Below are 24,869 nucleotides of genomic sequence, written 5' to 3'. Positions count from 1 at the left end.
GGTGAGTGGGACCATGTCAAGAGATGGTGTTGTCCAAACCATGGCTCCATGGTGCTCGTGCCTGTCCTTCCCCCCCCACCCCCAATTTCTTTCTTTTTTGTTTTTTAAATTCTGAAAGTATGATAACACATTTACCCAAGATTTGGGAAATACAGAACTAAGTTACATACAGTTCTGCTGTATACTGTAATTATTTTTTAAGTAGATAAAGTAAGATTTTTAGTTGGAGCTTCAACATCAAAGTCTCAGGAATTAGCAGGATAAATACATAGAAAAGTAGAAGGATATAGTAGACCTGAAAAGCGCCATGAAGCAATTCAACGTACTTAAGATTTATACAGTTTTCACACAACAGTATGATATAAATTCTATTTGTATCTTGATAGAGTAAGCCTGGCAGGCTACAGTCCATGGGATCGCAAAGAGTCAGACACGATTGAGCAACTAACTTTCACTTTCACCTGCCTGTCCTTTGACATTAGAAGGTCATCCAGGCTGCCACTCACTTGGGGCTCTGTAGCCTCTTTTTGGAGAAGGAAATGGCAACCCAGTCCAGTACTCTTGCCTGGAGAATCCCGTGGACAGAGGAGCCTGGTTGACTGCTGTCCATGGGGTCTCACAGAGTCAAACATGACTGAAGCGACTTAGCATGCATGCATGCATTGGAGAAGAAAGTGGCAACCCGCTCCAGTATTCTTGCTGGAGAATCCCAGGGACAGAGGAGCCTGGTGGGCTGCTGTCTATAGAGTCTCACAGAGTCGGTCATGACTGAAGCGACTTAGCAGCAGCAGCAGCCTCTTTTTAGGGTTGTACCAGAGACGTACTGCTTCATGTTGTCTCCTTGGAATTCTCTCTTATACTCCTCATGCCTATCATCTCATCTTATTCTTAATAAAGGATTTCTTCAGACACATAGCATACAGTTACCTTGATTAAAAGTTAGAATTATAACCTAATAACATCCCTAGATGTCAGGTTATCTAGATGTCATGGCTTTGTATGAGATCATCGCAAATTATTTCCTGGTTTTATCCAATTCTATCCTGAAAAGTATGTATTAAAATTGGGGTTAGAAGTACCCTGTCCTTACCTTTATATAATGTGGTGTTTTAGTCACTCAGTCTTGTCTGACTCTTGCAATCCCATGAACCGTATTCCACTAGGCTCTTCTGTCCTTGGGATTCTCCAGGCAAGAACACGGGCGTGCCATGCCCTGCTTCAGGGGGTTTTCCCCATTCAGTGATCAAACACACATCTGCTTATCAAGCCCCCTTCATATATTAACTAAACCTTAAAATGGGACATTAAGGCATTCTTGAAAAGTCTGCTTCCTTTTTTATCAGAAAAAGATAATGATGTTTTCTAAATTTGTAAGAGGTCGTAAAATCATATTGACTTGGGCATCTTGAGTGATGATCGAGCTGGGTCTGCTTTGATCTACTTTGAGGTGATAATCGCATTAGTTTTATATCATTGCCAGTCCCTTCTCTGAGCTGAATGTCATGTGAGTGCCCTATGTCAGTTTTCTTGAAGGGGCAGCATCAATATAAAATCATCTCAAGAAAGGAACTGGAAGTAACCAACATAGAAGTGGTCTGATCCTGTATCTTTATAGAAAAAAATAAATAGAACACTGACTAAACATCTATTTTCAGTTTTGTTACATGATATGCAAAGAGGAGACAAGAGGGTTGTCTCTTAATATAAAATATACAACACACATTAAAAAAACTGACAGTTACAGAAACTAAGTAATAGGAATATAAACCAAAAACTTATATATTAGGATGTTTTTTAGTTTCATATAACAGCAGGCTCATTCATATCATGAACTAGTTCAGAGGTGGATAGACTCCAAGATTGAATATTTAAATTGCTCAGTGATTTTGTCAGCACCAAGTTTGACTAGCTCCATCAGTTCAGTTCAGTCGCTCAGTCGTGTCCAACTCTTTGTGACCCCATGGAGTGCAGCACGCCAGGCTTCCATGTCCATCACCAACTCCCGGAGCTTGCTTAAACTCATGTCCATCGAGTTGGTGATGCCATCCAACCATCTCATCTGCTGTTGTCCCCATCTCCTCCTGCCTTCAATCTTTCCCAGCATCAGGGTCTTTTCAGATGAGTCAGTTCTTCACATCAGGTGGCCAAAGTATTGGAGTTTCAGCTTCAGCATCAGTCCTTCCAATGAACACCCAGGACTGATCTCCTTTAGGATGGACTGGTTGGATCTCCTTGCAGTCCAAGGTACTCTCAAGTCTTCTCCAACACCACAGTTCAAAAGCATCAATTCTTCGGTGCTCAGCTTTCTTCACCGTCCAACTCTCACATCCATACATGACTACAGCAAAAACCATAGCTTTGACTAGACGGACCTTTGTTGGGAAAGTAATGTCTTTGCTTTTAGTCTACAATTAATATCTTTAGTTCATGATAGCTGAATGTCTACATATATGCTAAGTGAGATAGTTTATCCCTGTGGATAAATACTCCCAAGCAGAGTGGTCCTGGCACAGTCTAGGCATGTGAGTCTTAGCACAAAACAATGCGGTGGTCCTTGTTTGTAGAAAAGACCATGTGTTACCATGTGTTATCCCTATTGTTTTATTCCATGTAGTCTTATTTGGAATGAAGAATTGTCTTTATGTGTGTGAACTTTGGCAGGAGCTGTTGGCATCCAGGTCATTATCAGACAGCTACATGCTTACAGCAGCAAAATTCAAAGCTTTTTGTTTACATATATGAAAGGTATTTTGAAAGTTACATTGGCCATGATCAGAAGAAGAGTTCAGTTTCGTTAATAAATTGCTTTGGAGTGAATATTTCCACTTCAGGATGCTGCAAGGACTTTTTCCCCTTTGGAAATTTAATCTGATTTCTCTTCTAATTAGTGATTAAGAACAAATGACCAATGGGAGTTACAAAGAAAAGCCTGAATACTTGATTAAGTTCTGAAAACTAAAACTGATGAGTCAGTACTGTGCTAACTTGTCTCGTCATGTATTACTCCTTTCACATTTAGCCTCATAGTTTCCCTCAATTGTAGCCTTAATTCTTGCTTAAAAAAAAAAGAAGTCAATGGGTTTCTTCATCAAAGCCAGTGAAGTGTTTGTTGCCCATGAGGTGTGTTTATCCACAAAGCTGAATGCCATGGATAATAGAAATAGGGCCAAGTCAAAGCTAAAATCCAGGATCACTGTATAATATAGTTACCTTTGCCCTTGGAGTCAGCTAATACAATTTTTATGAAGGGCAAAAAGCTCTTCAGACTGACCTAGATGCTGTTTTTGAGATGCTGATGGTCAAGGAGGGCAAATATGTTTAAATGGCTTTGCTGATATCTATTTAATAAAAATGCTTTAGCTCCAACAACAGGAAATCCTAGGAAAATGTACTGTTGAAGCAAATGTAGTATAAGTAAACGCATAAAATATTGTTCTGACCATCACTGAGCAGTAAAACAAAACTTTGTAAATTTTTCAGGAGTTTATTTTGATTTTGCCTTTTGTTTCTCCCTTCATGAAATTAAATGTATTCATCCTTCAAGGACTCAACCCAAATGCATTATTTTCCATGACACCTTTCATGGTCACCACCTACCCCAAATCAGGGTGTGTTCATTTGCATATTCTTTCATTTATTTATTTGTTCATTCATTCATTGCCACTCTGGTTTCCCTAGTTGGGAGAGTTGGGAGCAGAGTTACCACATTTAACAAATTAGTAACACAGAACACTCAGTTAAATTGGTATTTTAGGTAAATAATAATAGTGTTTTTGATATAAGTACATCCCATGCAATATTTGGATTTTACTTAACTAAAGCATTTGTTGTTTATCTGATTTCAAATGCCGTTGAGCTCTCCATATTTTACCTGGCAGCTCAACTTGGGGATGTCAAGACTGAAGGGCAGTTAAGATTCACTTGGGATATTTTAGGTCATGGTGACCACACATAAAACAGTGAACACAAAGAGATCTAAAGAAAAAAGATTCACAACATAACAGTAATATAAATTGGTAACTCATGAGTGTCAATTGTGAAGGTAAATGGTTAAGGCCCCAGTTCAAGTGACCAGGTAGATTTTTGTTCCATTCATTTCACTTTTTTCTCTTTCTCATGTGTATGATCTTTCTGAGTGAGATAGTGAGGTTTTCTACTAACTAATTACTCTTCATCGAACTAACAATATGATGTGAAGTCAGACTGTCTGGAATCACTTCTTAGCACTGCCGCTGACGGGATGACCCAAGGTGAGCTGTTCAGTCTCTGACTATCTAGTTGTTTACCATTATGATAAGAAAAATAGTGGGAATACATACAGAAGAATTGATTCCCACTGCTTGTTACAACTTCTGTTTTCTATTTTGTGTTCATATGTGGTTTATAATTTTTATAATGCATATAAATTACCTTTTAATGAAAGCTTTAAAAACCTACTTATATACTTTGATTTAAAATTATTTTACAGAGTAGTTTAACTAAATGTGCTGAAACAATTGGATATATATATATATATATATATATATATATATATATATGTATATATGCAAAAAAAAACCAACAACAATAAAACAATATCACCAATAGTAACAACTACTTTGATCCATTCCTTGCACTCTGTGCAGATATTAACTCAAAATGGATTATGAGCTTAAATGAAAACTTAAAACTATATAGCTTCTAATAGACTATAAACCATAAGACAATATTTTTGAGGACTTAAGTTACACAGAGATGACACCAAAAGCAAAATTTAGAACCAAAAATTAAAACAAAAGTCAGCCCATTTAAAAATGAATAAAATGTTTTAATAGGCACTTCCTTGGAAGAAAAGCTATGACAAACCTAGACAGCATATTAGAAAGCAGAGACATCACTTTTCCAATGAAGGTACATCTAGTCAAAGCTATGATTTTTCTAATAGTCATGTATGGATGTTAGTGTTGGACCATAAAAAAGGCTAAGCACCAAAGAATTGATGATTTTGAACTCTTGGGAGTCCCTTCTACAGCAAGGAGATCAAACCAGTCAATCCTAAAGGAAATCAACCCTGAATATTCACTGGAAGGACTGATGCTGAAGTTGAAGCTCCAATACTTTGGCCATCAGATGGGACGAACTGACTCATTAGAAAAGACCCTAATTCAGGCAAAATTATGGGCAGGAGGAGAAGGGGGTTACAGAGAATGCAATGGTTGCATGGCCTCACAGACTCAATGGATATGAGTCTGACTTAGGGACAAACAACAAGGTACCTCAATAAAGATGCAATGATAGCAAGTAAGCTCATATTAAGATAGTCAATATCATTAGTTAGTAGGGAAGTGCATATTAAAACTACAGTGAGGTACCGCAGTGGATGAGATGGTTAGATGGCATCATCATCAAGTCAATGGACGTGAATTTGAATAAACTCCGGGAGAGAGTGAAGGACATGGGGGTCGTAAAGAGCGGGACACGACTGAGCAACTGAACAACAACCAGTGCCCAGCTTTTAGAATGGCGAAAATCAAGCTGCTGTCAAGTATGTGGAGCAATGGCAACTGCTGGTGGGAATTCAAAGTGGCAGAGCCATGTTGACATACACTTACCAGATGACCAGCATCCTCACTGCGGAGTGTTTATCGAAGGGAAATGAAAACTTACATCCACACAAAGCCTATTTGTTAAGCTTAAAGCAGCTTTATTTGTAATGGGCAACAACAGAAAACATCCTAAATGACCTTCAGCTGGTGAAGGGGTGAATAAACCATGGTACAGCCATTCACACGTGCAAAGGAAAAAAGAAAATAGAAACATAGAAAAATCAGTTATTTTAAAAGGCTTGTAGTTTTAGTGAAATTTTTATTCAGTTAAAATTTATCACATGTCAATGGGAAAAAGACCAATTTTGCAATGCAAGTAAAGAATGAAGATACAATGAGACAGAGAATATAGGAGGTAGACTGTTTCATGAGGAAACGGTGATTTCTGTATTGGGTCATTGTGCTTGTATTATTCTTGGAATGTTCAAATGGAGAATGATAGCTCGTTTTTAAAATTCTGTTATGTTTTATAACCATTCGATATATTTGTTTCTCCAATGATATGATTATCTCTTGAGGGAGGGAACTAAGTTTTACTCCTATTTATTTCTGTATACAATTAACACAGTTAAACAAAGGACATTTTAAAAATCTGTCACTATTGCATGATGGTTTGCAGTCCATTAACTTCCAGGGTTGATTCAACTGGTCTATTTGTAAAGGCCCATTTCTTCCAACCCGAGTCTCTTCTTGCAGTTCCACTTATATAATACTCTTGAGACTTTCACTTGGTCTAATAAAGTGATTCTTACCAGGTGAACTGTACCATCCTTTATTAGAACTAATGTTGAGCACAGCTATGCATCAGTCACTGTGTCAGCCCCAGGTAGTATGAATTGAAAGACACCAGCTTTGTTCCCATGAAACTCAAGGCAAGTTGGAGATGACTAGGATGGCTTAGTCATTAACGTGATGAAAGAAGCATGAATGTCATAAAGAAAAAGCAACTAACTCAGCCTGGGTGGTGTAATTGGAGGTTTAAAAAAAAATCTCTAGGGCGGATTGTGAAGAATGAGCTGAGATTATCTCTACTAAATAGATCTAAAAGCCACAGACAGAAGAATAGCTTTCAGCAGTCTGAAAACCTGAAATTTGTGGGATGGAAAAGTGGAGGTGATTCAGCAGGGCTGAAGCCGAAGATTCATGAAGGGCTGTGGAGAGACTAAAGACTGGGGAAATCAGTGGTATCTGGTTACAAAAATGTGCGGTCGAGTGTGGGGACTAATGGCAAAGTAGGCATCCAGGGTGACTGCGTTTCTGATTTGGGTATCTGCGTGTGAGGAGTCCAGTCGTATAGGCAGGGAGGAGCAGGCTCAGAATTCCAGTTTGGCTGTGGGTAGTTAGCTGGAGCTGCCCTGAAGACAGTGACATGTATGCGACTGGGACTCAGGAGCGTGATCTAAATGTATATTTCCCAACAGCTTTTACTTATTATTTAAGTCAATCCTTGCTTCAGAAGAACCATGAGAATATTGATCTATTCAATCAAACATTGTGGTTAACTACTATGTGATAGACAGTGTTGGGGGCATTAAATGTGCAAAGTAAAGTAAATACCATCCCCATAATCAAGGAATTTTTTAAAGTGATGGATTTGAAGATGGGCGTCATAAAATAAGTAAATGATTGTGTTTAGAGCTTCCCAGGTAGTGCAGGGGTAAAGAACCCACCTGCCAATGGAGGAGACGCAAGAGACCCGAGTTCGATCCCTGGTTCGGGAAGATCCCCTGGAGAAGGAAATGGCAACCCACTCTAGTATTCTTGCCTGGAAAATTCCATGGACAGAGGAATTGGGTGGGTTACAGTTCTTGGGATCCCAAAAAGTCATACATGACTGACCACACACACACACACACACACACACACTCACACACACAATGCATTTCTGCAGCGGTGGAACTGTGATCTCTTTCCTGCTCTGATCCTTTACATTTCCACTCCCAGTGGAGGACCCCCTGTTGCCCTGGCCTGCAAGCTGCCTCTTTGTTTACGTCTTCTAGCGTCATTGTATATGGCGTCTCCCCAGAGTGCTCTTCACTGGGCTCCCTGTCCAAACCACCCTATTACTCATTTTCTTTTCATCTCATCATGGATATTCCCTCCCTAACACTTACCTGAATTTCTAAATATTCTCTCTCTGTCTGTGTGTATGTGTGTAAGGATTCATTAACCAATCTGGTGAGAGAGTGTATAAATTCTGCTATTTGAATAAAGCATTTTAAAAAGATTATCTAAAATTAGGATTTCAAGGGACACATTTCCACCAGATATCAGTGTATGTGACAGTTCTCATCTAGGGGAGTTGGAGACAGGACCGATATACCACTGGTATATAGTTATATGGGGTGAAAGAAACCACTGATTGAACCAATATATGGGGTGGAAGAAACCACTGATTGAATCCAAACCACAGCAACATACTTTGTCATGAATTCTAAGAAAGAGAGAACCTGTTTGTGATCTAAATTATTTGTTAGGGAATAGTATTGAAATCCTGGTGTCTCAAAAACAGACTGAATTTATAATCCCTTTTCAGCCCCTTGTTGACTATGTGTCCTTGTATAGGTTACTTAAGCATGCCTTGGTTTCTCATCTGGAAAGTCAAGTTAGTAAGTTTAATGCCAGGGATAAATGAGTTAACTAAATTGATTGTACTGTTTAGGAAAATATCTGTCACATAGTACATGCCAACAAGTTGTTATTCCTAAGTCATGTCTGACTCTTTGAGACCCCATGGACTATAGCCCATCAGGCTCCTCTGTCCATGGAATTTTCCAGGCAAGAGTACTGACATGGGTTGCCATTTCCATCTCCAGGAGATCTTCCTGACTCGGGGATGAAACCCAGGGATGGAATCCACTTGCATTGGCAGATGGATTCCTCATTACAGAACCACCAGGGAAGCCCTGCCAACCAGTGTTTACTCTGACTATCATTATCATAAATGAGTCAGTGAAATGAAGTTTAGAAGATTCAACGTGCCCAGGAGAATATATAGAAGCTGACCCTATATTTCAGGTCAGGCTTCAGCAACGCAGAAGCTCCACCTCTGCAGAGCTTAAGTTGAGGGTTGGCAACGCAGGTGAGGCATTAACTTTTGACGTATTCCAGGACGGCAGTGTCCCGGTTTTAGCACTCTGATTTCATGCCAGGCACGTGTGAAGTTAACTGTGTACCCGCTCCGCGTTTCCGCAGCGGTGGAACTCCGTGAGCACATGTTCAATGTGCGCTGGGGTTCTGCCTGCAACACCACATCCTCCTTTCTGAGAGCCCTTCCCCAAGACCTTGTAGTAAAGCTGCATTCCATATGCCGGTTCTGAAGGCTTTGGACACCATAGCATTAGATCAGATGACCCCTGAGAGCATGTTCCAGATCTGATCCTGTCTGTAATTTCTGGTGAATAATTTCTACCTCTTTTCTTTCTCACAAGAATATTATTAGAATTCATTAAGGCTGCAAAGTACTTTGAACACCTCTACAAAGTGCTTTCTTGTTATCTCATTACATTTGATATCTTGCCAACCTTTTGAAAAATGTAAGTCATGAATATTAAAAACCACCTTGCATATGTTATGCTGTTTTTATCATGATAAGAGAATATTAATTTATCAGAGATTTGTACTTTTCCAAAGGTTGTTTTTAAGGTTCTCTCTCAATGTACTTTGTTAACCTCATCCAAAATGTAGATGCTTAAAGGGTCAAAATAGAACCTTAAACATGTGCAATTTGTGTAAAAGATTGCGATGCCAAGATCCATGACCAGCTCCTTCCCTTCCCTCTTAAGCTTAAACCACTTTTACGCAAATTAAATGGAGAAGAATATGTAGATTTCTTTAAATGAAGCAGCTAATTTTTATAACGTCTTGTTAGATCAAATACGCCATCCATTTTATACTTAAATATATATTTTTGAGCCTAGTGACTAATACCAATTCAATCAGAGTCAAACAAAGTTACTCATGCTTTCTTCCATGAGCTCCCTTAGCCTGGAAATGATGCAAACCCTCTCTTCACTCCTACTTTGTTGAACTGAATGCCTTCTCATGTTTCAAGCCTCAAGCCAAGGCTTCTCCCCCTCTGAGAAACAAACTTACATAAATAGAATGAGCAGTCTTCTCCTGGGCAGGCTCATTATACCCCGTGATACTTCTTGTGTAATACGCACAATGCTTTACAGCATTTAATTAGATGCTTTACCATTTTCTTCAGATATATCCTGTTTGCCCTTGAAGTTTGGTTCACATGACTGCTTGTATCAGGAATTGCATTCAGCTGCTAAAAACAGAGGTCAAAACTTGCAGTGACTTTAACATGATAAAGTGTATTTTTCTCTCTAGTGGAAGTTTAGTGGTAAGTAATGTAAGGCCCATATGCATAACCACTGACATCAAGTATCCAGTTCCTCTCCTTCTTTCTGCCCCATTGCTCTTAGTATATGGTTGTTTTCTCAAGACGACCTCCTGATCGGAGATGTCTTCTAGAGTATCATCCATTTAGTCCAAATTTCAAGCAAGAAATGGAGGAAAAGGGAGCGGCAGATGAAGAGCTTGCATCAGCTTCTTTATCCTTTGTATTTGAGGACTTTGTAGACATGGAACTCTAACCTGCTTACATTTCACTAGACAGAAATTAGTCAGTGATGCCTTCTAGCTGCAAGAGAGGCTGCAAAGTATGGTGATGTAGGTGGGTATTTTACCTCCCTCCTCAATCATTACTTACAAAGGAAGAAAGAGGGAATGTGTGTGCCAGCAGCCTCAGCCACCATGTTCAGTAACGCTCACAAGCAGAAGTGGAGAATATCTCCTAGAAACATTGCCTGGATCTTAAGTGCTCGCACAGGGAAGTATCTTGACCTACTCATTCACAGAATTGGGAATGGAGAAAAACAGCTCCCCAAATGTTGCTTGCAAAATTAATTGGACCTATCCCCTTGGTTCATAACTACTTTTTATATTCAATTCTAGTAGTTTTTGTCATGCTCAGATCAGTTCAGTTCAGTCCCTCAGTCATGTCCGACCCTTTGTGACCCCATGCACTGCAACACGCCAGGCTTCCCTGTCCATCACCAACTCCTGGAACTTGCTTAAACTCAATGTCCATTGAGCTGGTGATGCCATCCAACCATCTGATCCTCTGTCTTCCCCTTCTCTTTCTGCCTTCAATCTTGCCCAGCATCAGGGTCTTTTCGAATGAGTCAGCTCTTAGCATCAGGTGGCCAAAGTATTGGAGTTTCAGCTTCAACATCAGTCCTTCCAATGAATATTCAGGACTGATTTACTTTACAATTGACTGTTATGATCTCCTTGCAGTCCAAGGGGCTCTTAAGAGCCATCTCCAACACCAGGTTTCAAAAAACATCAATTCTTCTGCACTCAGCTTTCTTTATAGTTCAACTCTCACATCCATACATGATGGAAAAACCATAGACTTGACTAAATGGACCTTTGTTGGAAAAGTAATATCTCTACTTTTTAATATGCTGTCTAGGTTGGTCATAGCTTACCTTCCAGGAGCAAGCGTCTTTTAATTTCATGGCTGCAGTCACCATCTGCAGTGATTTTGGAACCCCCTCAAAAATAAAGTCTGTCACTGTTTCCATTGGTTCCCCATGTATTTGCCATGAAGTGATGGCACCAGATGCCATAATCTTTGTTTTCTGAATGTTGAGCTTTAAGCCAACTTTTTCACTCTCCTCTTTCACTTTCATCAAGAGGTTCTTTAGTTTTCTTCATTTTCTGCCCTAAGGGTGGTGTCATCTTCATATCTGAGGCTGTTGATATTTCTCTTGGCAGTCTTGATTCCAGCTTGTGCTTCATCCAGCCCAGCATTTCTCATGATGTACTCTGCATATGAGTTAAATAAGCAAGGTGACAATATACAGCCTTGATGTACTCCTTTCCCGACTGGAACCAGTCTATTGTTCCATGTTTGGTTCTAAATGTTGCTTCTTGACCTTGATACAGATTTCTCAGCAGGCAGGTAAGGTCATGCTTGAATTATTTATTATGGTTATTTACCTTTTCCTAGCTTCCCATCTATATAATGGAAATAATGATAAAATCTACTTTAAATACTGTTGCTATGATAAAGTTGCAATGTAAAATGTTTCAGACATATGATATGGGCTTATTAAATTTCAGCTCTTCACTGCAATAACAGTATTTGTAGCTGATAGCATTTATTGAAAGCTTACCCTGTGTCAGTCACTCTGGACGATGTAAGAACTCGTGTAATCCTCATAACAACTTTTCTGAGTTGATGCTATTATGCTTGTTGCATAAATGAGAAAGCCAGGAATTCAAATGGTCACTTAGTTAACAAGACACATAGTTACAAGACACATGCTTAGTATGCTCACATCACCATTCTAAGTTCTTATGAGCATCGGCTGGTTTAGTCGTTAGAACAAGCCTCCAGTGAGGGAACCATTCTGGATTCCATTTTGGGATGTGGGAACTAAGGCACAGGGGGGTGGACTTAGTTGGCCAAGGCCATCTGTCTGGTAGCTGGCAGACCCAGAATGGAATCCAGGAGGCCTGACTGTGGGGTTCGTGCTCTCATCCTCGGAACAGCCCATGCCAGGGGTGCAGGATTAGCACCTGGGCTTGTGCTTTGAAGCCCAGCTCTCCTATACATCTCCTCTTTTCCGTGCGCGTATCCTAATTGGCTGCTTTACTGGTTTCTGCTTTGTTGCTCTCATAGTTATTGGAATTTTATATCAGAGCCTTAAAGTCACTTAGGGATCTCATACAGTAAAATGTGTCCTGATGCTGGAGGGGGTGTGTTTGTGTACTCCCGGTTATCCTGACTTTAAATCAATCAAAACAGTCAAACTGACGGTTCTGTTGTGATGCTTTATAGAGTGTATTTACAGAAGCCGTTTGGTAACCATCTCTTCTGGGTGTGCTGTTTTCAAGCCAGATAGCACACAGATAATCCTCGTAGAGTTATTCTCCTATAAGACTCTCTATTGAAAGAGTCCACTTCATCTGATGGGGTGATCAGCAATAAATTTTTTATGGCTGTTATTTATATCTTAATCCCCCACTTGTGATCGTCTTTTGCTCCTCTTACTTCCCTACAACATATTTGCATCATTTATGCAAAATATAACATCAAGCAATGTCATATATTTATTTTTAAATCATCCGGATGCTTTTTTATTTCCTATGTTGATTGCCATCAGTGAGTTCTAAGTGTGTGTGTGCTAAGTCGCTTCAGTCTTGCCCAGCTCTTTGGGACCCCATGGACTGTAGCCCACCAGGCTCCTCTGTCCATGGGATTCTCCAGGCAGGAATACTGGAGTGGGTTGCCATGCCCTCCTCCATGGGATCTTCCCAACACAGGGGTTGAACCCCTGTCTCTTATGTCTTCCAATTGCCAAGTGGGTTCTTTGCCAGTACTACCACCTGGGAAGCCCAGTATTTAAATATTGCCCCCAAATCATATGCTTTACTTATTTCATTTTATGTTATCTTGAAATAATCAATAAAACAAAATGTGTTTGCAATTCAGATGGTTAGTTTGAATTTCAAATGAATAGTAAGACAGGTGACTACAGTAGGTTGAACTAGAGTATTTCTTTAAATATACTTAACTCCAGGTTGCACATTTGAAGGATTCTAAGTATATTTGAATTGATCTACTAATAATCATTGAAAAATAAAACAATAAATAAATTTGATTTGATTTTTAACACACAGCTGTGTACTTTTAAAATTCGTACATGCTCTAGTTTGACGAAAACATGATACTTAATACTTTTAAAGCATAATTTCAAGTAATTTTTGAGAAGTTGTGTAAAAGTCAGAGGTTCTGTTAAGTATTGATAAAGTGGTTTGATTCCAAACAGTCACAGTATCATATACAATCTTACACTCTGCCTGTGCTTCTACTTTAATTAATGTAATACAGGTTTTTATTTAGAAAACCACAGCGTTTAGAACAGCAAATATTACCGACACGACCCATCTGTGCATTCTGAACCACGTGGCTTTGCTTTGTGCAGTCTGAGAGGGTGATCCTTTTGGAATGGTTTGAAGTTGTTTGGCAACCCGCTTAGATGTGACAGTTGTCTGTTTCCTCTGGCGGCATCGCTCTGCTGTGAAAAAAGACAAGGAGCCAAACAAAATAACACTGTAGCCCTTTGAAAAGAATCTGGAGAGGCAAAGAGCTTCTGTGTTCTGAGCCACACACACACACACACACACGCACACACACACACAGCTTTATTTTTCAGTTTTCATGATGGTTTTTTCTTCACTGTACAAGCACCACACATTTCTGCAGCCAAACACGATTTATATTGCCAAGACAGATACTACAAAGTGAAGCTGAACATGGCAAGCATTGAAAGAGTTTGTGTGTTTGCAAATGATTACCTGTCATAATGTGTTTCTCGATGTCTTTTTTCCCTCCAAATTATCATAAAAAACACAAGGTTAGAGAGGAAATTTTGCTTCTTAGCCTTAGAAATTATAATTTTAACCAGGAAGCTAGAAGGAAGGTGATGAATTTCACAGTGCAAGAACTGCGTCATGATGAAATCCCAAACTGAACGTTCAAAATCATATTTTCAAGGACAGGTGGTTGTTGTTTAGTCGCTAAGTTGTGTCTCACTCTCTGACTCCGAGGACTGTAGCCCACCAGGCTCCTCTGTCCCTGGGATTCTCCAGGCAAAAATATTGGAGTGGATTACCATTTCCCTCTCCAGGGGATTTCCCGAACCAGGGATTGAACCAGCGTCTCCTGCATTGTCAGGTGGGTTCTGAAATTGTGCTTCTTAGTCTGAGAACTTACCATTTTAACCAAGAAGCTAAGAAAGACGTGATGAATTTTGCACTGCAAGAACTGAATCATAATGCAATCCCAAATTCAAAGTTCAAAATCTTTTATCAAGGAAAAGGCTTGTATTCAAATATCTAATCTTGTTGAACTTTTTCAAAAAGATTACTCAGTGACTGAAAATCATTCAAATACTGACTGCTTCCCCCTAAACAACCTTACAAAATTCCTTTTAGTGGGTGAAGTAACTGGTGACATTGGCTTGTTTTCAGCAGTATAAAGGACATGCATGTATTTGTGTATCTTGATAAAGTTGTGTCTCTTCAGAATTCTGGCAGACTCATAACGCTTGAAACAACTCACAGTGGCCTACAGACATCATCCCTTCTTTGGAGTGAGTCTTTAATAGCAATCCGTACCCGGGAAAAGTTCATGTTATTTGTGTGCAGGATCTGGGAATGATTTTACACCTTAATTAAGATCCTTGGAGGTGGATGCACAGGGCTTCCCAGGTTGCCCAGTGGTAAAGCACCCTCCTGCCAATACAGCAGACTCCAGAGACGTGGGTTGGACCTCTGGTTTGGGAAGATCCTCTGGAGTAGGAAATGGCAACCCACTCCAGTATTCTTGCCTGGGGAACCCCATGGACAGAGGAGTCTGGTGGGCTACATTTCACGGGGGTCACAAACAGTCAGACACGACTGAGCATCTGAGCACGCATACACGAGGCAGGTAATGCGTTGCTTCCTCGTTGGCTTAATTGATCTGATCTTCTCTAAGCATGAATCAACAGCTAAGGCGGAAAAACAACTGATGTTCCAAATACTGGTTTAAGGCGAACCAGTCACCATGATTGGCATAAGGTGATGTGAATGGTGTGTGGAAACACTGTCTATGTGGATCCACCATAGGGATCTGTTATCCTGCAACAGGGATTCCCTGTCTTTGTTCGTATTGTTAACTGTGCCTGTATCAGACTTGGACTCTGTGTCACTTCACTTCTAAGTGGATTTATGATTCTATGTGGATCACCACAGCCTTCTTATGATCAATTTACATTTTTGTAGACGCTTTGTTGTTCAGAAGCATCTATTTATACCCAAGTTTATTCCATAAAGGACTTAACAAAGTGATGAACTGAATAGTTAAGAGATATTTACATGAAGACCAAGGACATGCCACTGATGATGCTAAAGCCATTATGGATTTAATTATGGTTGTTGCCCGCACCCTCCCAAAAAATTGATAGGGGAAAAAAAATACATACTTTTTTTTAGGATGGTATCAAACTTTTTAAATACTGTAACCTAATTTATAGAAGGTGTTGGCCCATCTCTGTGCCAAGGAAGGACTAAAAGCATCAGTTTTCTCTTCTCACATTCTTAGCCTTCACTTTCCTTTTCCCTGACTCACTTTTTAGTCACCTCCAAATTTCTGAAAATTCTCAGCTTTTGCTTTCAGTGTCTTCACTATCTCCTTGTCTAAATGTGCAATTACAGTTTTTTCATACTGGATCATTTGATGTTGTCCAACAGATCATGATGTTCTGTCCTGTTTTTTTTCCTCTCTGAGCTCAATTACAGATAGTTCTGATTGCTATGTCTTTTAGTCACTGCCTCTTTTTCTGTCCATTCCAAGTTGTTAATCCCATCAGTGTGATCTCATTTAAGACATATTTTTCTTCTTCATACTTTTCATTTTGGATTTTTAACATTCATTTCTCTCCTCCTCATGGTCATATTTTCCTCTGCTTCCTGGAGCATTTTGAGCATGTTTGTAATAGTAGCTAAACAGTCTTTTCTTTTAATTTCATCATGTTTTTTCATTTATGGATATTTATTTTTCTCCTGTTTATGATTTTTTTTTTGGCTTTTTTGCACACCTTAAAATTTTTAAATTAGATTCCAGACATTGTAATTTTATGTTGTTAGGTGCTGGCTTTTGTAGCATTTGCTTAAAGAATGCTGGAACTCACATAGGCAAGCAGTTAAGTTACTTGGGATTTAACTGAACCTTTTGAGGTTTGTTTTTAAGTCTTTCTGGTAGGGTCCAGAGTGGTTGTAATTCTAGGATTAAAGCCTCAACTATGATAGCAATAGTCTTCTAAGGGCTCACCCAGATTTCCCATGTGTTATGAGGTCTCTCCACTCTGTCTAGTGGGAATGCAAACTATCCCAACTCTGTGAGTTTTGGGAATTGTGAAGTCCACATGTGTACGTGTGAACAGAGGATCGAATAACTTCTGCATGTCTCAGGATCTCTCTCTGCAGCCCACTTCTCTCCAGCATTCTGCCCTGGAAACTCTTCACCTCCCTGAACTTTGATTTCTGTCTCTCCAATTTATTAAGACTTCTAGGCTTCATTTACTATTTCTCCCTGTTGCTGTAGTCCCAAACCCTACAGGTGACGAGGTGGGCCAAATCTGTCTTTGTGTCCCTTCTTACTGGGATCAAAGCCATGCACTGTTTATGGCCGTGTGTCAGGAAACGTCTGTTCTTCCTCTGGCTTTCTGGTTGCTTAGTTCAGTTTCCATACCAGTAAGCGGGGAACTGAGTGTCAGGTTAGTTAGACACTTCACCTGCTCTATGTAATCTCCAGAACTCTTCCATGAGATAGATACTAATACCATCTTTATTCTATAAGTAAGGACACTGACTCTGAGAAAGTTTGACCTACCTTCCCAAGATCACTGATCTGATAAATGGCAAGTCAAGATTTTAGCTCAGCATTATTTGATTCAAAGCCTGTGCAACACAATTATATTCTTAAGATACCTCAGTGTGACGTCCATATTGATTATAAATGGATTCATTTATTTTAAAAAATGAAACTCACTTGAAACTGAAGGCTTATAAAAATCATTGTCTTCTGATACATATTTACTATATTCTTTTGGAATAGCTTGTGTATTATACTTAAAATTTCATCAAAAAATGAAGCACTTGACAGAGAAATTCTTCACTATCCATATTCACTGTCTCCTCCTCTCTACACAACTCCTCCACCCACTTGGCTTAATAGCATTTTATTTTGCTATTTTTTAATTTTAATATATATATATACACAGTAGACATTTTAATAACTTTTGAAGTTATCTGTGTGGTTAATTGAAGCGGCCTACACCATGTTTCATAGTCAAAGAGCCAAAACCAATCTATTCAAGCTCTTGACTTGAGTTTTTTCACCCTGTGTTTCTCTTCTGTTCAGTTCAGTTCAATTCAGTCGGTCAGTCGTGTCTGACTCTTTGTGACCCCATGAACCGCAGCATGCCAGGCCTCCCTGTGCATCACCAACTCCCAAATTCTTGTCCATCAAGTCGGTGATGCCATCCAACCATCTCATCCTCTGTTGTCCCCTTCTCCTCCTTCCCTCAATCTTTCCCAGCATCAGGGTCTTTTCAAATGAATCAGTTCTTCGCATTAGGTGGCCAAAGTATTGGAGTTCCAGCTTCAACATCAGTTCTTCCAATGAATACCCAGGACTGATCTCCTTTAGGATGGACTGGTTGGATCTCCTTGCTGTCCAAGGGACTCTCAAGAGTCTTCTCCAGCACCACAGTTCAAAAGCATCAATTCTTCAGCGCTCAGCCTTCTTTATAGTCCAAGTCTGACATCCATACATGACCACTGGAAAAACCATAGCGTTGACCAGACGGACCTTTGCATACTGAGAAATTCCAGAGTCTAAATTTAAACTCATAACTGACGGCTTAGAAACCAAGACATATTGCTTCGTAGTGTATTATTTTCACCCAGTAATTGAGGAGTCTGGAATTAACAGATACACAGTACTATGCGTAAAATAGATAAACAGTAAAGACCTCCTGTATAGCATAAGGAACTATATTCAATATCTTCTAACAAGCTTTATAATGGAAAAGAATCCGGAAAAGAATATATATATATATTCTTTATATTAGTGAATCATTTTGCAATATACCTGAAACTAACACAACACTATAAAAAACTATACTGCAATAAAAAAATAATTAAATACTTTCAAAATTTCATCACTAAATAACTAGGTTATATTTGAACAGCTACTATGCACCAACTTTTAAAGTTTTCCTTACAAGTGAATTCTATTAAAGGGAAAATAGAGGTTTGTGACTGCATGTTCATGGTCCTCCATATAATTATAGATATTTTCAATTATACAACTTATGTGTTATGTAATGTACAGTATTTATTAATTATATGTTTTAAATAGTTCAATTATGTTTTTATCATTTGGAAGATAGCAATATTTCTGTGACAGTCACTCACTAAGGACCTGACTATTTGCTAAGCAAATTTTATTTCATTTACTTCTCAGCTATGTTGGGTCACATTTCAGGCTTTGCACACACAGCTTAAAAATTAGTTTAGCCAGGACATGGAAGCAACCTAGATGCCCATCAGCAGACGAATGGATAAGGAAGCTGTGGTACATATACACCATGGAATATTACTCAGCTGTTAAAAAAAATTCATTTGAATCAGTTCTAATGAGATGGATGAAACTGGAGCCCATTATACAGAGTGAAGTAAGCCAGAAAGATAAAGAACATTACAGCATACTAACACATATATATGGAATTTAGAAAGATGGTAATGATAACCCTATATGCAAAACAGAAAAAGAGACACAGAAGTACAGAACAGACTTTTGAACTCTGTGGGAGAAGGTGAGGGTGGGATGTTTCAAAAGAACAGCATGTATATTATCTAGGGTGAAACAGATCACCAGCCCAGGTGGTATGCATGAGACAAGTGCTCGGGCCTGGTGCACTGGGAAGACCCAGAGGAATCGGGTGGAAAGGGAGGTGGAAGTGGGGGATCGGGATGGGGAATACGTGTAACTCTATGGCTGATTCATATCAATGTATGACAAAACCCACTGAAATGTTGTGAAGTAATTAGCCTCCAACTAATAAAAAATAAAAAATAAGAAAAAATTTAAAAAAAAAACTTAAAAAATAAATAAATAAATAAAAAAGCATCCGGATGATTTAAATGGAATATTACTCAGCCATTAAAAAAATATCAGAATGAGTTCTAATGAGGTGGATGAAACTGGAGCCTATTATACAGAGTGAAGCAAATCAGAAAGAAAAACACCAATACAGTATACTAATGCATACATATGGAATTTAGAAAGATGGTAACAATAACCCTGTATGCAAGACAGCAAAAGAGACGCAGATGTATAGAACAGTCTTCTGGACTCTGTGGGAGAAGGCGAGGGTGCGATGATTTGAGAGAATAACATTGAAACATGTATATTATCATATGAGAAACAGATCGCCGGTCCAGGTTCGATGCATGAGACAGGGTGCTTGGGGCTGGTGCACTGGGATGACCCAGAGGGATGGGATGGGGAGGGAGGTGGGAGGTGGGTTCAGGATGGGTTAAACTTGTACACCCATGGCTGATTCTTGTCAGTGTATGGCACAAACCACTACAATATTGTAAAGTAATTAGCCTCCAATTAAAATAAATTAAAAAAAGAGGAAATCAGACAAGAACAAATCAGATTATAACAATGTAGAATAGTTTTCTTTCCTAAACACATGTAGAAAGTTCTGTGGGGATTTGGGACCAAGAGTAAACCAGATGGGGAATTGGACAAGGCTTCATGGAGGAGACCCGTCTTTGAAGTAACCGTTGGATTTTGAGTGATTTTGTATACAGTGTGACTACATTAACTCCCACCTTGCAATCGGTCTTTGTTGATCCTAATATGAGTTTTATTTCGATCTCCAAATACACTCTTTTGGAGTCCCAAGGAGCTCCTTTCGTTTGTGATCAGAACGACTAGTGACGTCAGGGAAGGGGCCTGACCTCCCCTTCCGCTGCCACCTCTTGCTTCAGCCTTTCCCCTTTCCCAGAGGTCCTGCTGAGACATCCTCTCGTCTCCAGATAAAGTGCTGGGTCACATGCAGCCTCCACTGGGGCGGGTGTCAGGGTAAGAGAAGATGGCTTCTCAGCACTCCAGCGGACTCTCTTAAGAAAACGTTTGTGATTTTTTAAAAAACATTTAAGCCTCAATTCATGATTAAAAAGGCTTTTTTATTCTTTCTATTGTCTCTGTAAGTTTGTGGGCATTTATAGAAACCATATATATATATATAATTTTTATATTTCAGATATTTTTATAACAATGTATAATAGTTTTATGTTTTACATATTCATAAAATATATATATATAAGTTTGAGATGAAGTTTAAGTATGCCCCCTCCAACTTCCTTAATGTATAGGATCTAATTCAATGTCTTTTAGATCCTAGATTGACTTTTAAAAAATTTCCAGTTATGACAACCAATTTAAAATAAAAGTTAAAATTACTTAGCACTTTTTATCAACAAATTTTTGTTATTCCTAAAAAAGTAGTATACTTTAGGAAGTAAGCAGAATGTCCTTATGCAAAATATGTTACTATTGACATGTCCTAGGTAAAGTAGGATGCACTCTGAGTTGTTTTTGTTTATCCTGTTAGAAAAGGTTTTTGTCATAATAGCACATGCATATTTCTTATTACATGTTGTAGCAATAATTTAGTGGTTACAGTGTCAGTATGAACATTTTTTATTGAAGCAGAGTTTTTTAGGTGAAAATAGCTCTGTTGTAATAGTGGGCGAAAATCTTTGGTTTTTAGCAGTACTACCATAGGGTCATTATTGTAATTACTCACCAGGAGAATGAGCTGGCATCTACCCTTTCTTTTTGGCACTGCCTGCCTCCATTAAAAGCATTTTCCAATCAATTCTCAAGGCTGCTGTCAACCTTTCTTTTCATTTTTGGCTTTTATCTCAAAGTTGCTTTCATTCTAAAGAGAGCAGATCCAAATCCTCACTCTTTGCTTCAAAGCCTTTAACCGGATCATCCAAGATTTTTCAACTTCCTTCTGCCTTCATGTGTTTCTCTTCAGACATTCTAGTTTAATACTTTCATGTCCTTTAGGTGTCTAGGTCCATTCACTCTACCACTCTCTTCAGAAACTTCTCCTGGCCACCCCTCTGACTCAAGTGTTCTGTGCATGCATCCAGCCCATACTTGAAGCGCTCTCCAATATCTAAATTATGCAACAATCAAAGCAACCAACCAACAAAAGCCATGCCATTGAACTAAAAGGGATTTGGAAATTTGGCCTTTCATCCAATTCTAGTATTCCCTTTGTTTCTCTGAATCTAACCTTGCCTTATTTAGACATGACATAGGCATGACTTTATGGAAATTGTGTGTATCATCCTTATATGGGGGCTTCCCTGGTAGCTCAGCAGGTAAAGAATCTGCCTGCGATGCAGGATACCCTAGTTCAATTCCTGGGTCACGATGATCTGCTGGAGAAGGGATAGGCTACCAACTCCAATACTCTTGGTCTTCCCTAGTGGCTCAGATGGTAAAGAATCCACCTGCGTATATGTATCACAGCTTCCTTATCCATTCGTCTGCTGATGGGCATCTAGGTTGCTTCCATGTCCTGGCTATTATAAACAGTGCTGCGATGAACACTGGTGTGCACGTGTCTCTTTCAGATCTGGTTTCCTCAATGTATGAGAAAACCCACTGCAATGTTGTGAAGTAATTAGCCTCCAACTAATAAAAATAAATGGAAAAAAAAAAAAAAGAATCCACCTGTGATGCGGGACACCTGGGTTCTGACCCTGGGTTGGGGAGATTCTCTGGAGAAGGGAACGGCTACCCACTCCAGGATCCATATCTGGATGAATTTCCCTTTTAGAGTTCAGTGGAGCAGGAATTTCTACTCAGGACTGCCAATTTAGGTGGTGTCTGGGGCAAGCCTCCCTCCTTTACCAATGTAACTATGTAAAATGTGATAAGACCCAGGTACAGACTTTTGTAACAAATAGTTTAACGTGTTGCTGAATCATCTTCATTGGTACACAACGTTGCTGTATCTTTCAATTTATTAATACATGGCTTCCCAGATGGTGCTAGTGGTAATCCACCTGCCAGTTCAGGAGATGCAAGAGACTGGGTTCAATCCCTTGGTCAGGAAGATCCCCTATGGATGTGACCCACCACGGTCTGTCTAAGCACACGATCTATCCCCAGCTTTCCCATAATGCTCTCTCCAAGCGGGATTCCAGAGATTGGTATGAGAAATGGACTGTTGTCTCTGTCCTTTTGACCTTTCTTCTGGTTGATGGCAGCTTGTGAGTTCTGCATTCCTTACCAGGATATCCAGTTTAAGCTAGCTCATGCAAGTGGTTACTTGGTGCCATTCCAGGGTGGGCAATTTCAGTCAGGGATTCCCCTAACAACTGCACACGTCCTTAGCTCAGACATGGAGGTGATCAAAGATCCATGTCCATCAGGGGATGTTTGTCAAGACACACAATTAAAATGGTCCATTCTTACGCATCTCTTGATTGCTGCTAACAGCTTCATTATTTCTGCAGTATATCTCCTCAGTGATCATTACATTTGAGCCTCACAAGTAACCCATACAAGATAAGATAGCTATTATTTCCATCTTTCAGATAGAACCACTGCATCTCAGAAGAAAATCACACATGTATGCAAGGTCCTATTAGTATTATTAATAAGAAGTTATAACTGTAGAGTGGTTTGTATAGGGTGTCTTGTTGCCTCCTGCGTCCACCTGACTTAAGTTTTGAGGTGAGAGTTGTATTCATTCTGTTTATCAAATTATTTTTGCATCAGGCACTCATCAGGCACCAGATAGATGCTGCTGATGTTAGGTGTGTAAATGGTGCCCTCCACCCTCAGGGGCATCTGTGTTTACAGTCTTGGACCGGCTTTGCGCATGTTCTGAATCAAGCCAGTCCTCATGACCTGGCATGTGAGCTCTGCAATCTGGCGCTGGAGTGGTTTTTTCCAGTCTTTTCACTGTTTTACTTCAGCTACCTCTCCGTAGAATCAGTCACTGTCAGAATCATTTGGATCCCACGTGCATATGTGAAAGTCTCTCAGTCGTGTCCAACTCTTTGCAATCCCATGAACTGTAGCCCGCCAGGCTCCTCTGTCCATGGACTTCTCCAGGCAAGAATACTGGAGTGGGTTGCCAATTCCTTCTCCACGGGATCTTCCCGACCCAGAGATTGAACCCGGGTCTCATGCAATGCAGGCGTATTCTTTTCTCCCCTCTATTGTCAACTCCTCCCCATCTTCAAGGCTTAGCTTAAGTCTAATTTTTTTCTAATGTTTTATCCGTGAGCTGTCGTAGCATGTTATCTGGAAGCCTTTTGTGATCAGCTCACTTATCACAACTGTCAGAGATGCTGGTGTCCATCCTTCACTCCCCCACTGACTATGATGTCATTGAAGGAATACACTAGGGCTTAAGCATCCTTGCTAACCCCACACCACATAGGACCCTGCATGTAGTAGGTTCTCCCCAAGTATTTGTTGAGTGTATAGACAAATTAATCTGGTATAGGAAATGGTAACCTACTCCAGTATCCTTGCCTGCAAAATTCCGTGGGCAGAGGATCCTGGCGGGCTACAGTCCATGGGTTTGCAAAGAGTCAGACATGACTGAGCGACTGAGCACACACGCACATGGATAAATTAATAGATATTTTTAAATTAGCCTATTTCTTTAGGTCTTTATTATAAGATTAGAGTGGGAAAAAAGTGATATTTTCATATCCAAACATATTAAATATCTTTGGAAAAATTGAGTCTTATTTCTAAGTAACAGCATATATTTTCACCTACTGGCTTTTTAAAATTAAAATAATCATTTTCTCCTCCAGGTATCAAGAAAGTAGCTCAAGGGACTGCAGATCTTACAGACACAAAGAAAGATTTATAGACACATTATTTCATTCTTGGATCTTATTTCAACTGCTACCCAAATAGCTTTGTTAATTCAGTACCAAACCTCTTCTACATCCATAGCAGTCCAAAGGGAAATTGAGTTACTAATATAAACTAAGGTAATAAATGTTACTTTTCATCATGTGTAAAATTTTTACAGAAACCAAGAAATGTTTCCTATGAAACAATATGAAAGAAGGAACGTTTGTACAATTAAAATGAATTTTTGGCCATTAGTACATTCTCAGAGATTCTGGTTTGTATTTTAGATGTTATTTGATTTGTAACCACATTCTGTTTCTCAGTCGAGGCTATGGGTTACAGTGTGTGATAAGGTGTTGCTCATAATGTTCCCATGTATATACTGCCTAGTACCTCATAGAGTCTCGGTGAATGAATATTGAGGTGAACCTGTAAAAGTTTATCTAAGGTCCCATGTGCTAAAGACAGAGTGTGCCATGGTTGAAGCAGCTGCCTTGTAATTAATGAATGCTTTAAAGTGGCGGTTTTAGGGACGAGGCGGATTTTGAAATAGAAATGATTGTGAATGAAATGTAACCTTCAGGAAAAATGTTATGAATCAGTCACCCAAGAGCAAAAAGAGACTTTTTTTCCCAGCTGTTTAGAAGACTTTATAAATAATAAGCATTTCAGCATAATCATTTATCATCATCATCATCAGTGCCTATTTGGTGAGAATCTACTCTGTA

At 39.4% G+C, this 24,869-nt stretch overlaps 1 protein-coding gene and 1 long non-coding RNA gene across 8 annotated transcripts in view; both read left to right on the top strand.

The window, feature by feature from the left end:
• The window catches only part of PRKN (parkin RBR E3 ubiquitin protein ligase), a 1,211,540-nt gene that overhangs the window by 481,366 nt on the left and 705,305 nt on the right, over positions 1–24,869 (top strand). The gene's annotated exons all lie outside the window — the stretch shown is intronic.
• On the top strand, positions 1,938–23,472 carry LOC122434172. The gene is made up of 3 exons (XR_006267281.1): positions 1,938–1,965; positions 16,157–16,163; positions 23,354–23,472. It is a non-coding gene; the product is annotated as an uncharacterized LOC122434172 (long non-coding RNA).

This window comes from Cervus canadensis, chromosome 33 (genome assembly GCF_019320065.1).
Source record: "Cervus canadensis isolate Bull #8, Minnesota chromosome 33, ASM1932006v1, whole genome shotgun sequence".
Classification (NCBI taxonomy): Eukaryota; Metazoa; Chordata; class Mammalia; order Artiodactyla; family Cervidae; genus Cervus; species Cervus canadensis.
This window is presented reverse-complemented; position numbering and strand designations above follow the sequence as displayed.